Below are 15,291 nucleotides of genomic sequence, written 5' to 3'. Positions count from 1 at the left end.
GCGGGTTTCTTAAAATGCATTGACTTGCCCTCCTCCCCATGACAGATCACCTTTTGAACTGCTGTGGGATGACCTAGAAGAAAAATAGAAAGCTCTGCAGCCAGGCACTCCTGTGTGAGTGTAGGGAACAATCAGAGGGCTGTCTGGAAAACAAAATGCCTCATTTCTTTAATAGTAGCTATTCAGGCAGCAAGAGGCAATTCGGGGACTAGTCAGCAAAGCACACTGCTTGGGAGACAGGCATAAATGATACCATGCGATCCTCCCCAGCATTTATACATTGCCCAACTTCACTTTGGTTAAATAATGCACTTTGTTCTGGGGAGGACAAGTGCATACTACCTTGGCTATAGCTACCACGATAGAATGAGAAGGATCTATCCCACATCTCCACTAAAATGAGGAATTTTTTTAAATAAATTGCACACAAAAAAAATTTTTTTGAAAGCGCAGGATCATGGACAGGCTGGTCTTCATGGCAGGAAATAATTAATGTAGCATGCATATTAATTTTTTTCTTTCTTGCCTTCCAGCAACTACTTCTTTTAAAGAAGGACAAGTGGAGCCCCAGGCTGTACCTGGTCCTGTTATTTCTTTCATTTTTTTCCCCTCCTCCTTTCTGTCAACGTACTTTATTTCTACCCTAGGACAGAAACATCCTTCTCTTGTAGGATTGGGCAATGTGCAATTTTCCCACCTCTTGGGCAGGAAGCCACATTGCTGAAAATTTGATGAAACATAGCCACATGAATGATGGGAAGCTCACTGCTTTTTGTGTGTGCCTATAACTCAAGTACCTCAGGGCCCAACTTCTATCTACCCCCCACCCCTCCTGTTGCTTATCTGTGCTGTGGAAGCTAATATTCACCATATCCACATCCCACAGATACTGGGGAGAGAGGAAAATGTTTAGATAAAGGTTATAGGTCACAAGCACCATAAAAATGTTACAGGATATAGTTCAAGCGGAGTATTTACTGACTTTTATATTTAACTCCTCCTACTTGGTTCTTCAAAATTCATCTCTCACACACTTTACGTTGCCTTTGTCATAGAGTCTGCAAAGAAGTGACGTGGACAACAGCCTCTTTGCTAATGAAGTCAGAGGTTACAGTGTAAGCGAGCACCTCTGAGGTGTTCTGTTCCACCAAAGAGCATGAAGGAGAAGGGATCTTAAGGACGAGACTTGAAGTTTGAGGGTCAGGATCCACATATTGCCAAATTACGTGCCATATGGTTATGCTAATAGGAGTCTCCTGAAGTCAGGTCTCCTACAGCAAAGTAAAGGTGTCTGACCCCCACACTGGCAACTCTGAATTCTGAATGGACACTTCACTGAAGTATTGGGAATGACCGCCGCTAAAGCTGTGGCTTCAAACATGTCAGGTGCTCCTGCGGAGCATTTCTGCTCTGTCTGGGCATTTGGCCATGACCTCAATGAATCACAGAAAGTGAGTTCCTGCAAGTTCACTCAGATATCTGCTTTCACACAAAACATCCTATCACAACTTCATATATCCACCAAGAAGCTCCCGAGACAAATTCTGCAAGCTGTAACCACGGCATGGTCCAAGGTAATCTCCTATCGGACAGGAAGCCATTTTCTTAACTCTGGAGACTAAAGGAAGCACAGAAAGTAGAGTGGTTTCATCACTTGAGTACCAATTAGTTTGCATTCCTGCCCCCAAATGTATTAGGGTCCTGTCTCACAGTTAGCTAACAAGGGCAAAAATGCACAGACAAGCAGAAGGCAGAAACCCCCTTTACCCAGAAAATGTAATCAGTGGCTCTATATCCCCTATCATTTCATAGTGGTTTTTGGGCAGTCTCCAAGAAAAGCAGCAGCCATCGGGAAGGAATTCTCCAGAAATTGTGAGGTTTCAAGGCACAAAGCATTTCAGAGAGATCTGTTTGTCAACTGAGGAGCCATGGAACTTGGCGGTAACTGACACTGTTGTCGGAAGCCCCGCCTAAGGAAGGCCCTCCCTTCCCTACCTCCATGATCGATCTACCATCAGCTGAAATTTGGCCTGAGAAAATAAAAATGGAAAGCTACTCAAATGTGGCAGATGGACTTCAGGCACTGTGGGAACATTAGAAAGAAAAGAATTATTATTTACGGAAAGGATTCTATATGAAAACACACAGGATACTTTTCTCCAGTCAATGAGTGGAAGACAACAGAGACATGTACCATTGCGTTCATACCAAATGAACATAATTCAGTTCAAACAATCCAGGTGCCTGACTTAATACTGATGACCAAATTCCACTTACAAATGAAACAGGATTCAGAGCTCAATGGTGCAGTTTCTGCCTATATGACCACAAAACAACACAGGTAAACATCTCAAGTGTCACTATCATCTCTTTCAGATTATTTAATAGCCCAGGTAAGGTTTTGGAGGTGATTATAGCTTCTTCAGCAATTCATGTGGATACAGAATAGCCTTCATCTTCCGTTCATTCCATATGTGGTCACATACTTCCTGTAGGTTTAGAGCTCAGAAATCTTTACTTTCCATGTACAAAGCTTCCTAAGTAATCTTGTTGGCATAAAAAGGACCAGAGGTGGCAAATGTAAGAATCTGCTCTTTCTCTACACCTCCTAAACATTGACAGATCCCAGAGGAAACCTACAAGAAAGAAGACTTCACTCATGGACATCTGTTCTATCTTGATGTCATTACCTATGTGCTGGATATATCATAATTTAACCAACAACTGGTTACTGGATGTGTGAACAATTTCCCTGGTTGTATAATGCTGCAGTGAAGAACATTAGACATATTCCTGTAAATAGAATTATTTGTCCAAAGCCTCTGAATGTGAAGTTGCTTCCCTCACAAAAGCTGAGGAAAAGCTACTGCAGTATATACTTCTGCCAGGTATATCTATTTTGCTTTACTTCCAGCAAATCTAGATAGACCATGTAAAAATTCCTTCTGCCAATATGGTTCCAAAATGATTTTTGTCTGTTTCCTTGATTATTTGAGGCTAGGTTTTTTTCCCCCTAAGTTTATTAGACATATGGCTTTACATTCCTAATTGCCTGTTCATGTTCTTTGCCCATTTTGGCAGGATGTTGACTTCTTAGAGTTTGAAGGGTATTATAGATACTCATCTTTCACCATATGTATTTGAAGTTATTCTTTCTTAGTTGACTGTTCTGTTCACCTTTTAACCTATATAGCATTTTTGGGCAGAACTGGTGCCTTCTGTAAGACTGAAATCATGGCAGGTCCAGAAATTGATGCCCAAACCCATTTGACTGGTATCAAAAAATATTTCAATTCTTATACTCTCACAGGTAGAATGAATTGTGTGTACTGGCCACATATGGAGGCACTGAAGTATCAGATCATACTTCAAGTTAAGGTCTAAAAAAATAACAGCTGTGAAAGCAACATAAATGGATTTTAACCTGTACCCCATCTGTTAAGTTCCCATGCCTGGAGAAGCTAATGTCAACTCATCATGTGATACTCAATTTGTACAATAAATTATGAACTTGAAAAAAAATTATATAGCATTTTTTGCATCTATGTTTTATATTATTAAGTTGTCTCCATAAATCTTCTTCGCAGATTTTTTCCCCGTTTATTCAAAAATTTCTTCTCTACTCTAGTCAGAGTTACCTACATTTTCTTCATTTTTTAAAATATGGTCATTTTAAAAACCTTTATCCCATATGGAATTTTATTACATAAATTACCAATCCAAATTTGTTTTTACTTAACAATTGTCCTAGTACTACTAAATAATTAAACCCCTACGGTTCTTATTGCAGCCACTATGATACAACAAAATCCTCTTTATGCTATTTTAAATGACGGTATTTTAATGTTTAATGTTACATTAAAACATCCCGTTTGTTTTTCAAAAATATTTTAGCTATTTATTCTTTGGATAAAATCACCATGAAGATTTTTCTTTTTTTTTTTTTAAATCACATAGGGCTTGGATGAGAACATTAAACATTAAACTTTCACTCTCCCCATCTCCACCCCCAAAGTCAGTGAGTCATGTGCAAGCCTGCTAAAAACATGTAGTGGCTCTCCTTAATCCAGACACAAATTCCTCGAGGACAAACACATGCCTGTTTTTCCCTAAGAGTATTTTATTCCCAGCAGCTATTCCAGGGCAAGCACACATATAGTTAATGAATGAATGAAATCCAAGTGGCCCAGAATTTTTTTTTTTTTTTTTTTGTCGTGAGTATCTTATTTGGTAAAGTCTCTCTAACCCGAAATGGCTAAAACAACACTCTAACTCTGAATGCCCTTGTAGCAAAGGTGTACAAGGGACTTTCAGGCCACTGCGCCAAACTCTGATCAATGGCATAATAAATCCAAAGATGGAAACCTCCATAAATTACTGCAATAGTGACACAAAGGGCAAAAGAAAGAAGAGGGTAACACTGGGATATACGAAGATGGACTAAAACCACAGAGTAGGAATTTATGCTTGAAAACTATAGAAACTTTACTAGAGTGGGGTCCCCTTTATATCATTGCCATGGAGGAGTAGAGTGGTCAGCAAACTGCTTTTAAAAAGTCCTGGTCGGGGGAGAGGGGAGTCCTTGGAGCCAATGCTAAGAAAGATTAAAGACATTTAAAGAATAAGGGCTCAGGACATGGGTGGGTAGAGAGAGAAGCAACCTGAGTCCAAAAGATGACCTGACTCAGGGCTCCTGACCCATTCTTTCTTCCCAATACCTTGGTGAAGGGACTCAACTAAGAAAAATCAACCAGCTGGTGGACGCTGGAAGGAATGATGTGAAGGATCACTTGCATTATTTAGGATATCTAGGAAGTATCTCTTTTGACTTCATTTACTAGTTTTAGGATCTATTTACAAAGATACTATAGCAATGTAATAATGACATTGAACTAAACAAGCAAAACAGAGACTGCTCATCTACAAGGGAGCGAATAAATAAACTGGCATATCCATATTTTGCAGCTTTGAGGAAGAATGAGATCTACTGGAGATGTTAGAAAACCATGATATATTGGTAAGTCTGAAAGGAGTTAAAGAAGGATGCAGACAGTCTGATCTTTTTCCATAAAGATGTTTTCCGTATTTGTATATATGAGCATAGATGGGTACTGAAGAATAAACAGTGAGTTGTTAACATGCATTAGTTAAGGAGGAAGATGGATATACATGGAGGCAAAGAGACAGAGTTGGCTTTTGCATGCAATGCTTCCATGGTATTTTGACTTGTTAAAATGGGCGAGTATAGCTTTTGTGCCTCGAAAGGGAAGGCTAATAAATTATTATTCTTGAAAATAAATAGACATATCAACAAATTTTGAAAAATGGATATTAACAATGCAAATGTAAAATTATCTCAGAATTATCAAATGTAGAACAAACAAAATAATGAACCCCATTAGAACATACTTGAGACAGCCAAGCTTTGATGACTCAAAGCTGGAAAGAGGTTCTACAATTAGTTTCCCTTTGATTTCAGGGACTCATTTATTCTGCTTATCTTAAGACAGAGCTAATAGACCAAATGATTTTGAAAAGTCCTAAATGGTTCTCAACATTTGGGTATATTCCAGGAAGACTGAGTTAATTTAGCTATTCACAGAGTGGCACATTTGACAGGGAAAATGCAAATCAGATTACTATAGTTGGTGTTCAATTAGCCACTCAAACTGCAGGGGAAGCAGTGACAGAGAAGTAGAGATGAGGTTATATCCACCATAATTTATTTGACTTTTGAAAGCCTTGTTCAACCTGCTCAGGAAAATATTAAGGAGGTTGTATGAAATGGCAAATTTGAGTAACTGGGGAATAAATTAAAGATCACATGACAGTCCTTAGAATATACTCTAAAATATAGTTAACCCTAAGAAAGAGATAAAATAGTCCCCAGTCAACTATTCCTAGAGTATTTTTCATGTTTTCAACCTGAAGTTCTTGACCCATGAATCACTAAATAAAATTCGGTTGTTAGGATCAGCATAGGTCTAGACTCAAAAAAGGAAAGAAAAAGCAAACCAAGTTTAAAAACCACCGCATTAAATACTCCCTTTTTTCCTGCCCCCATTCCTATTCCTACTCCTAACAGCAGGAGCGAAACACTTTCAAGTCTGTTGGCCACATCCTGTGCTGATTTTCAAGGAGCTGATTTTGCCATTAAAAAAAAAAAAAAAAAAAAAAATCAAGTTCAAGTATCCATTAGAAAAGTAAAGAGATAATTCTATTTTCTCCACCTCACAACAAAAAGTGTTTGTTGTAACAGGTAAGTGCTTTGGATCTCTGAGAAATAATTCCCCAATTCCCTTTTGTTGTATATTAAAATGCCATGTAAAAATAAGGCGGTTACAACAATAGAGATGGAAGGCTGGGCTCAGGCTAGGTTCTTTCTGAAGGATTGCAGCAACAGCCCGGCACCAGCGGCAAGAGTGAGGGGACTGTGCTCTGCGCGCAACAGCTAATAGAGAACTCTCAAATCTGAAAAGTTCCTTCTTGCATGCTCAGCTGGCACGTGCAATTCCAAAAACTACTATTGTCAGCAGAATTCTCAGGGTGAATGACATCTGTTGCCTCTCTACCACAGGCCTCACACACAAGTGAAACACTGATCTCAAACCTAGCAGCCCTGGTGACAGCTCTCCTGTACCTCAGACCTGTACATCCAGCTGCCAGCAGACCTCTGTGTCCAGGGATAAGCTCACCCCCTTCCAAACTCAACCTGTCTTCTTCCCTCGCAAAGTCAACCCATGCCCCCCATCACCGTGCTGGCCTGCTGGCTGCTTCAACCCAATGAGCCAGGTTCTTCGTGCCTTTTTGCCTATGCCAGAGACATGGGCATTCTTTTTTGAATTCTTCCTCCCTGCTCCTCACTCTTACCACTAGTTCCTGTTGATCTTACCTGGTAAGTCATTCGGGAAACTGTTTGCTCCTCCCCATGCCCGCTATCCCCATTCTAACTGAGCGTGCTGTTGTTCCACTGGATGGCAGCAACCGTGCTTTACTGGGCTCTGCTGCCTCTGGCCTTCTCTCCCAACTGCTCTCCAAAGCCAGAGCCGACACTCTAAATGCAATTCTGAGTATTGCGTGTCACTTCTCTTGCTAAAAGATCACTATAAAACGGCAACAATCCTTCAGTGACTTTCCTTTGCTCTTAGGTAGAGTCCGAATTTCTCAATCTGGCCTAAGAACCACACCCTTCCCTCCCTGCCCCAAATCTATGTTCTCTGGACATATTGAACGGATGGCAGTTCTCCAGGTACGTCGCAACCCCTGCCTCCCACCCTGTGCCACTTAACCGCACATCTCACTAGGGTGGTTTCTGAAAGGTCTTCTTGAGTCCTGGGGGGCCCCACTCCCATGTGCCCTTCCTCCTTCCTACCGCGGCATTTACCTCACTACCCAGTGGCTCCATTTCTTGGGTCTCCTCCTCTAGATCCCCCTGAGGAACAGGACTGTGTCTGACTGGTTTACAACACCCATCACTGTACATGGCACACAGCAAATATGGAATGTGTGTATGGTAGAGATTAGTATTACTCAGTTCCCCTGCTTGGGGGAATGAGAACTATGGGAAGGTTAACCGGGCATTGGAGGGCCCTCGTGGGACTTGCACAATGACACAGTGTGGACTTATGGCAGTGGCCAGGGAAGCCATAAAGCCTCTGAGATGCACAGGGATGGAAAACCTACAGCTAGAAGTTTGTGTGTCGGCCACACAATTGCAGAACAAACGTGAGCATTAAAGTCAATTATGTAAGCCTGCTTGGGATTATGAACAATGTTAAGATTAAATATACTTTACCTTTAAAACTACTTTATATAAAGAAATTAAAAATTACATTTTGAAAACCACAATTACATCAGCTATTAGATTTCTCTATGGTCCTTTCCATTTTTTAACCATGTGTGTGTGTGTTTTTAATGGCTATAATCATAGTGTACATACATTGCTCATTTACTGTTATCTTGTATAGATTTTCCTAAGTGGGTGTAGCGTCTTCATATGTTTTTAATGACTGAGTAAATGTTATCAAGGAAATACTCAATTTTCTCAATCATATACAGGAAATTTCTGATCTTTACTAATTTAAAAAATATAACACATATAAAAAATGTTTATATGTACACTTTTTTTTTCCAAATCAGAACAGAGTTAATTTTTTTCCCATTTCAGTGGTGACAAAGACCAGAGGAAGGAAGAGATGCTGCTCAGAGAAGAAGCAGGGATTCAGACAGGCAAGGCGCAACTTAGAGTATGTTCTGGAAAGACCTGAGAAGAGCAATACCAGAGTTACTCGTGGTCCTCAGTTAAATATGGTGCTGCCTTTCTGCTGTCCCTGTTCAGAAAGACAACATCCCAGTGGTGAGAGGACCATCTTGACATCTCAGCACCCAGCAGCTCTTCTAGCAAGATGGCTAAGTATCTCATTGAAACATGAAAGCCGTGACTGACAGCAGAGGACTCTGAACTTCCAGTAACTGAGGGACTAGCAGGCAAGAAGAAGAGCATAACAGGGGAGGAGCAGCTACCAGGACAGAATATTTATTTATGAGGAACACTGTGGGGAGCATAACCAAAGGAATAATATGATCTCTACCCAATCTGCCCACAGCCGGCGGTCACCCCATAATACTCCCTTCTCACCCCCACGTCCGATCCTAGCAGGGATGGCTGAATTTCCGCCAACAGCCCGCTGCCTTCCTCAGTGGGCTTCCTATAATTAAAATTTGATGCAGCACTCATGTAAATATTCTTCCTCACACAACTGTCATCTTCTATCATTCTTGTGCTAACCTCAACAATCTTCCCATTCCACTTCCACTGTCGAGGAATAATAAAATCCTCCTGGAGGTCTCATTCTTAATTAATATGCTGTTTTCTTTTCCTCCCACCCTGGTAGCATGGATCCAGTCCTTGTGGAAGGCAGAGGGCATCTCAAGTCTCCCTGAAAACACAGAGCTATCGTCTCTAGTCACTACAGTCCTGTGTCTGTCCATTCTATTTATCAAAAAAAAAAAAAAAAAAAAAACAAAACAAAACAAAAAAAAACTTGTAACAATATTTATACATCCTCTAAGAAGCTGTGCTACTGTTAAGCCTTGGATTTAACAGAGTTTAAAAATCAGAGGACAAATGGTCAACAAGTCGTACTTTACTGTTAAAGATGCTATATATCTCACGTGCCACTCCCCACCCCCACACCTCTTCTGTGCCTCATTCAGTACCCTACAGAGACTCCTTAAGAACACAGTCTGTGCTTTCAGCAATAACTGACATCCCTGTAAATCCATGTAATGTTCAGAAAATAAATCCAGTGCTCTCTCTGCCCACAGAGCAACATTAATCTTATGAACAGTAGTACAGAGCGACCTCCCCTTTTCCCTGGCTCCTCTCCCCTCCCCCTCCATCTGCTTTAAGTAGGGCAAGTATTTTACTCCCGTTAATTGTTCTGACAGATGAGGATCAACACTGCTTTAATCCATTTGCAGCCGAGCACTAGGTACATTTGTCTTCTCCAGTGCTGTTAAGAGACAAGTACTTTGGCTGTTAGGAACACGAGCTACTTCAGGGCCATGCTCAGGACTCTGAAGTGACTGGCTCTGGACTCCTCACGAATCCGAGGGAAACTCTTCCCACGCCCGGTTCAAGGGTTTCGGGTTGCCACTGTGCTCCTTTTAAGACTTGAAAAACTGTAGATGCAGGATTTTGTTAAATTAAGGCCAGTTGGATTCCATTGATCTCAGAAGTTAATGTAGTACCTCATTTACTAATTAATTGTATGCAAGTTCTCTAAAAGACAAAAGGAGGTGGCTGATTTGCGAGGACATGGATGGAACTAGAGGGTATCAGGCTTAGCGAAATAAGTCAATCGGAGAAAGACAACTATCATATGATCTCCCTGATATGAGGAAGTAGAGAGACAACGTGGGGGGCTTGGGGGTAGGAAAAGAATAAATGAAACAAGATGGGATCAGGAGGGAGACAAACCATAAAAGACTCTTAATCTCACAAAACTGAGGGTTGCTGGGGAGAGGCGGGTAGGGAGAGGGGGGTGGGGTTATGGACACTGGGGAAGGTATGTGCTATGGTGAGTGCTATTAAGTGTGTAAACCCAGTGATTCAAGACCTGTATCCCTGGGGCTAATAATACATTTTGCATTAATTTAAAAAAAAAAAAAAAAAGGACGTGGCTGAATTCAGTAAGATTTTACTCAAATTTGGCAACCACGTTAGGAACCGTGAGCCTTCTGCAAGGATATACCACCTATTTCCATCTCACACTGGGGAGCACGAGAGCCCAGGGCTGCTGGTGTTTCCAAGAGCAAGGCCTTAGAGTGCAGGCACACCTGGGTTCAGATCCCAGCTCCACCATTTGTCACTTCCATGCCCTGTGGCCGTGCATACTGCAAGTATCCAATGATTTAGCACATGTAACACCCAGCCCGATACCATCCCGAACCAAGGGCTTCGGGGTGTTCACTTAAGCTACTGCTACGCATTCCTACATCTTGGTTTTGAATTCTCTGAAAAGTAGCTTCGCGTGCTGGACTATGTGTTTCCTAGATATTTCTACTCCCACCTCGCAAGTGCAGCTGAAGAAGACTTCTACAGAGAATGAGCTCAGTGGTGGCCTGCCACCCTCCTCCCCCAATTCCAGCACAGATATAGCTCCTCACACCGTCCTCCCTGAGCACTATTTCGCTGCCGGCTCTAGACTCCACTGGCCCAGCTCTACTGCTTACCATCCCCCCCCTACCCCCAAACCTGGTTTTGAATTGGTCATTTTCTCTTTCCTAATGCCTCTATTGGTCTCATTTCTCTTCATTTCCATCCTCTGACTCCCATGCTTTCAATTTAATAACCTTATACATTTCGAGTTTTCAGTTCAGTGCTTCCAGTTCGGAAATCTAATGAAGGAAAATAAATACGGTAGGACTCAGATTTGTGGGCTATACTGCACAGAGAACCCACCCGCCAAACCCACTTGCTGTTCTTCGCAGACAGCACCACTGACTCCCTCCTCCTCTTTCACGTCCCCCCTCTGCTTTCAACCCTGTTCAAGCTACACTGGTGAGAGAAGAGTATTCTAGTTCGCGGGCTCTTTCTCCTTCACCTTCCAGGCAGGGCTGAGTGGCCCATGAGCAGCTTCTTAACAAAAATTCCTATGACAGACATGGCAAATGCTTATGCTATATTGTCACCGCTTCTTACCCAAAACAAATACCCATTTGCACCTGTTAGGGTAGCAACAATGTCAAGAGGACCAGTTTCTTTCTCTATACACTAGAAAATATTAAAAGGTAAATGGTAAACAGCCAATGTCCACAATAGCCAAACTATAGAAAGAGCCCAGATGTCCCTTGACAAATGGATAAAGAAGATGTGGTATATATACATACGTACATATACATATACATACATATACACACAGACACAAACACACACTAGACTATTACACAGGCATCGAAAAATTGAAATCTTGCCACTTGCAACGACATGGATGGAGCCAAAGGGTATTATGCTAAGTGTAATAAGTCAATCAGAGAAAGTCAATTTTCATAGGATCTCACTGATACGCAGAATTTAAGAAACAAAGCAGAGCATCATAGGGGAAAGGAGGGAAAAATGAAACAAAAGGAAACCAGAAAGGGAGACAAACCGTTAAGAGACTCTTCATCTTGGGGAAACAAACTGAAGGTTGCTGGGGGTAGGGGCTGGGGGAGGGATGGGGTGGCTGGGTGATGGACGCTGGGGAGGGTATGTGCTATAGTGAGTGCTGTGAACTGTGTAAGACTGAAGACTCACAGACCTGTACCCCTGAAGCAAATCACACATTATATGTTAATTTTTTTAAAAAAAGGTAAATGGTAAATATAACTGGATGCAGGATTTTAGGTAATTTTGGCTTTAGTATTCTCTGACTTCCTACATTTTACAACGAAGGGTAAAATTATTTCTCTAATGAGAAAAAAAATTCGAATTATGTGAAATAATGTCCTACCTGTCCCCATTCAGCACTCTACATTGCAAACCATCATTAATCCTGTTTATAATTTAGTCTGAAATAATCCCAAATAGCCAATTCTAATTTTGAAGAGCCACAGCTTTGACTAGCCAAACTGATTAAATTATATTGATGTAGCAGTGACCTAAAAACCTATATGCATTCTTCTAAGCTCTAAGTTTAAGACCAACAAATGTCTTCATGAACTCAAAGACAAATTAATAAAGACAACTCAATTTAAATCACCAGAAAAAGACAACTTAGACAGTTTCCAGGTTTAGACAAGGCCTAAAAATAGATTTTCACGGGAAGCTTTGAATCCCAAGAAGCAGTTTCCCTGGTTCTGTTGCTAACAAAATATGCCTGGATGCACACAGGCCTCTTCAAAGACCGTATCCGGCAAATTTGAGACCAGCACTATTTGTCCAAAAACCATGACCAGCCTTGAAATGTCCTGATTAGGATTCAGAAATAGGTTCTGGTGAGCTACACTTTCACAGAGACCCAAAGGAATTCAGCTTGGCTGTTGTACTGTTTCTAATACTGAAGTCAGTATTTAAGCATAATATACATTATACATATCATATATTATATATACATTACTTACTAAGAGATAACATATATGAACTCCAAAGATGAAACTGATAGCATCCAACGAAAGCCCTTTGCATCTCTAACTACAGAATGGAATACAAATGAGAGAGCATGGACGGTGGCCTTTGCTATATGCTGATTACACACTGCCATCCGAAGAGTAGGGTCAAATCTAACTTTATTCTCGGGGCCTCAGTTTCCCCAGCTGCAGGATACCTAGCCCACTGGAATCGATGCAGCAAAAGGGAGGAGTATGAGCGAATGGAAAGGGTAACAGCACTGACAGATGAGAGGTTCTGGGCTTGCAGTGTCAACCGCAAAATGCAGACCTCAAACCTAAACGAAGCTCGTCCGTCTGGATAGCTCCTCTCTTCGCATGTAAAAGTCACAGATCCAAAACCAACACGGCAGAAAAATAAGAAGATCGTGAAACTGGTCACCGTGAAGAACGAGCCAGTGTCCCCCCCACCTCCCGGTGCATTCTGAGTGTGCCGTCCTGCCCAGGGGGCTTGTAACTGCCCTCTCACAGATGTGGTGCTCTCCACAGGACCAGCTCTCTGCATCACCTGTTCTCCCCTAACCATCCAGCCAGAGTGAGCTGCCCAGGGCTCTGTGTCAGCTCAGAGGACTCTGCAGGAAGAGTCCTGTGTCTTCCTACAGTAATTGCTGCTGTGCTCTTCCTCCCCTGGGGGGAGGCCTTACCTGTCAGGTCATTTTCTCCATCAGGGGAGCTTTAAAAGAGGTTTTCACAGGATGGGAGGGATTAAACTGCCTTATGCACACCCTACAAAACATCTGCCTCCTGTTAGCATTTACCAAAAGGCTTACATGAAAGTGCCCCTCACGTCTGTTCTTCTGTTAGAGCACTCCAGCCCAGCCAGGCGGTGCGGTGCGGTTAAATGGGTGCACACATTCTTTTTGCTAATGAAATGTGTAAGGAATTTATTTATCATGCATATCCTGGGGACCCTTAGGCACTGAGCATTCTGTTAAGGTGTGGAAGATTGATGAGACACTCGCCAACTTCAAAAGGTAAGACCTCCAAAAGTTACACAGAGACGCTCACAGGAAACTACTGCAGCACTTGTGACCTACGATGCCCTTCCCATCACAGTGAGACCAGTACTCACGTGCCAGCTCCGTAAGGGACGCGGAGTGCCTACATTTAGCCGAGATCCGGCTCCCAGCACGAACTTGCTTGTTTAGCCCATGAGGAGGTGACCATCTACAGCAGAAGGTGTTTACCGAGTAACCGCGCTGCCCCTCCAGCCAGTGCAGGCTTGTGACAGGGCCAAAGTGCAGGTCCCAATGATCTGCCACCAGACAGCATAGCAGATTCCATGCAATTCCCCTCAGCGGTGACTTAGGAAGATTTTTTATTTTTAAGATTTTATTTATTGGGGCGCCTGGATGGCTCAGTGGGTTAAGCCTCTCCCTTCGGCTCAGGTCATGATCCCAGGGTCCTGGGATTGAGCCCCGCATCCGCATCCCGCTCTCTGCTCAGCAGGGAGCCTGCTTCCCTTCCTCTCTCTCCCTGCCTGCCTCTCTGCCTACTTGTGATCTCTGTCTGTCGAATCAATAAATAAAATCTTAAAAAAAAAAAAGATTTTATTTATGTATTTGACAGACAGACAGTGAGAGAGGGAACACAAGCAGGGGAAGTGGGACTTGGGAAGATTTTATTAGAGAGTGGGTATTTAGGCTGAGCCTGGGAGTAGGATTTCAACAGGTATAAAAACTCTCATTCTGGGGCAGCTGGGTGGCTCAGTGGGTTAAAGCCTCTGCCTTCGGGTAGGGTCATGATCCCAGGGTCCTGGGATCAAGCCCCACATCGGGCTCTCTGCACTGTGGGGAGCCTGCTTCCTCCTCTCTCTCTCTCTCTCTCTCTGCCTACGTGTGATCTCTTTCTGTCAAATAAATAAAATCTTTAAAAACAAACAAAAAAAAAAAACAAAAAACAACTCTCATTGTGTGGGGAAGGTGTCCAGGTGGGCAGAACACATGTGCAACCTATGATTTGTATTGGGTACCCAGCTGCCAGAAGACGGCCTTCCACAGCCGGGGCTCTGGATCGCCTAGCAGCCCAGCTGCTCCTTACTGTTACTGATTTAGAAGGTGAGGGGGCTCCTGGGTGGCTCAATCCGGTAAGTCTCTGACTCTTGCTTTCAGCAGCTTAGGTCGTGATGTTATGAGTTGGGATGGAAGCCCGCGTTTGGGCCCTGTGCTCAGGGTAGAGTCAGCTTGAGAATCTCTCTCTCCCTCTGCCTCTGCCCACCACCCCACTGGCGGTCTCTCTCGGAATAAGTAAATACAATCTTAAGGGGGGTGGTAGGAAGGTTAAAGACTGCTTGCTCACTCTAGCAGCCAAAATGCAAGTCCCTTACCCTCTTGATTCAAACTGGAGGGAGGTTTGAAAAGTTTAAGCTATGTGTGTATGACAGAGAGAAAAAAAGATTTTTTTAAGAATAAGTATCTCTAAATTTCAATGTTTGCAACATAGAACTCCTTTCACATCAATCTTTTTTTTCCCCTTTAGGTGCCAGGTTGGAGAAAACCTAGAACACTACTCTTAAAAACATTTTCCTACTTAAGAAAGAAGAGTGTCCAATTGGTGTTCAGCCCTGACTGAAACATCAAGGTCATTGACTCAGCAACCTCCTTCTCCCACAGACATCTCTCTCCTGAGGAGGGGCCTGGC

At 42.5% G+C, this 15,291-nt stretch overlaps 1 protein-coding gene and 1 pseudogene across 4 annotated transcripts in view; one reads left to right on the top strand and one right to left on the bottom strand.

Moving 5' to 3' along the window:
* MCC (MCC regulator of WNT signaling pathway) overlaps positions 1–15,291 on the bottom strand; it is a 433,071-nt gene that overhangs the window by 128,888 nt on the left and 288,892 nt on the right. The window lies entirely within an intron of this gene.
* On the top strand, positions 3,235–3,412 carry LOC123393878 (annotated as a pseudogene).

This window comes from Mustela putorius, unplaced genomic scaffold (genome assembly GCF_011764305.1).
Source record: "Mustela putorius furo isolate JIRA1106 unplaced genomic scaffold, ASM1176430v1.1 tig00001059_pilon_pilon_pilon, whole genome shotgun sequence".
Lineage (NCBI taxonomy): Eukaryota > Metazoa > Chordata > Mammalia > Carnivora > Mustelidae > Mustela > Mustela putorius.
The sequence above is the reverse complement of the archived record's forward strand: the minus strand, read 5'-3'. Positions and strand labels throughout refer to the sequence as shown.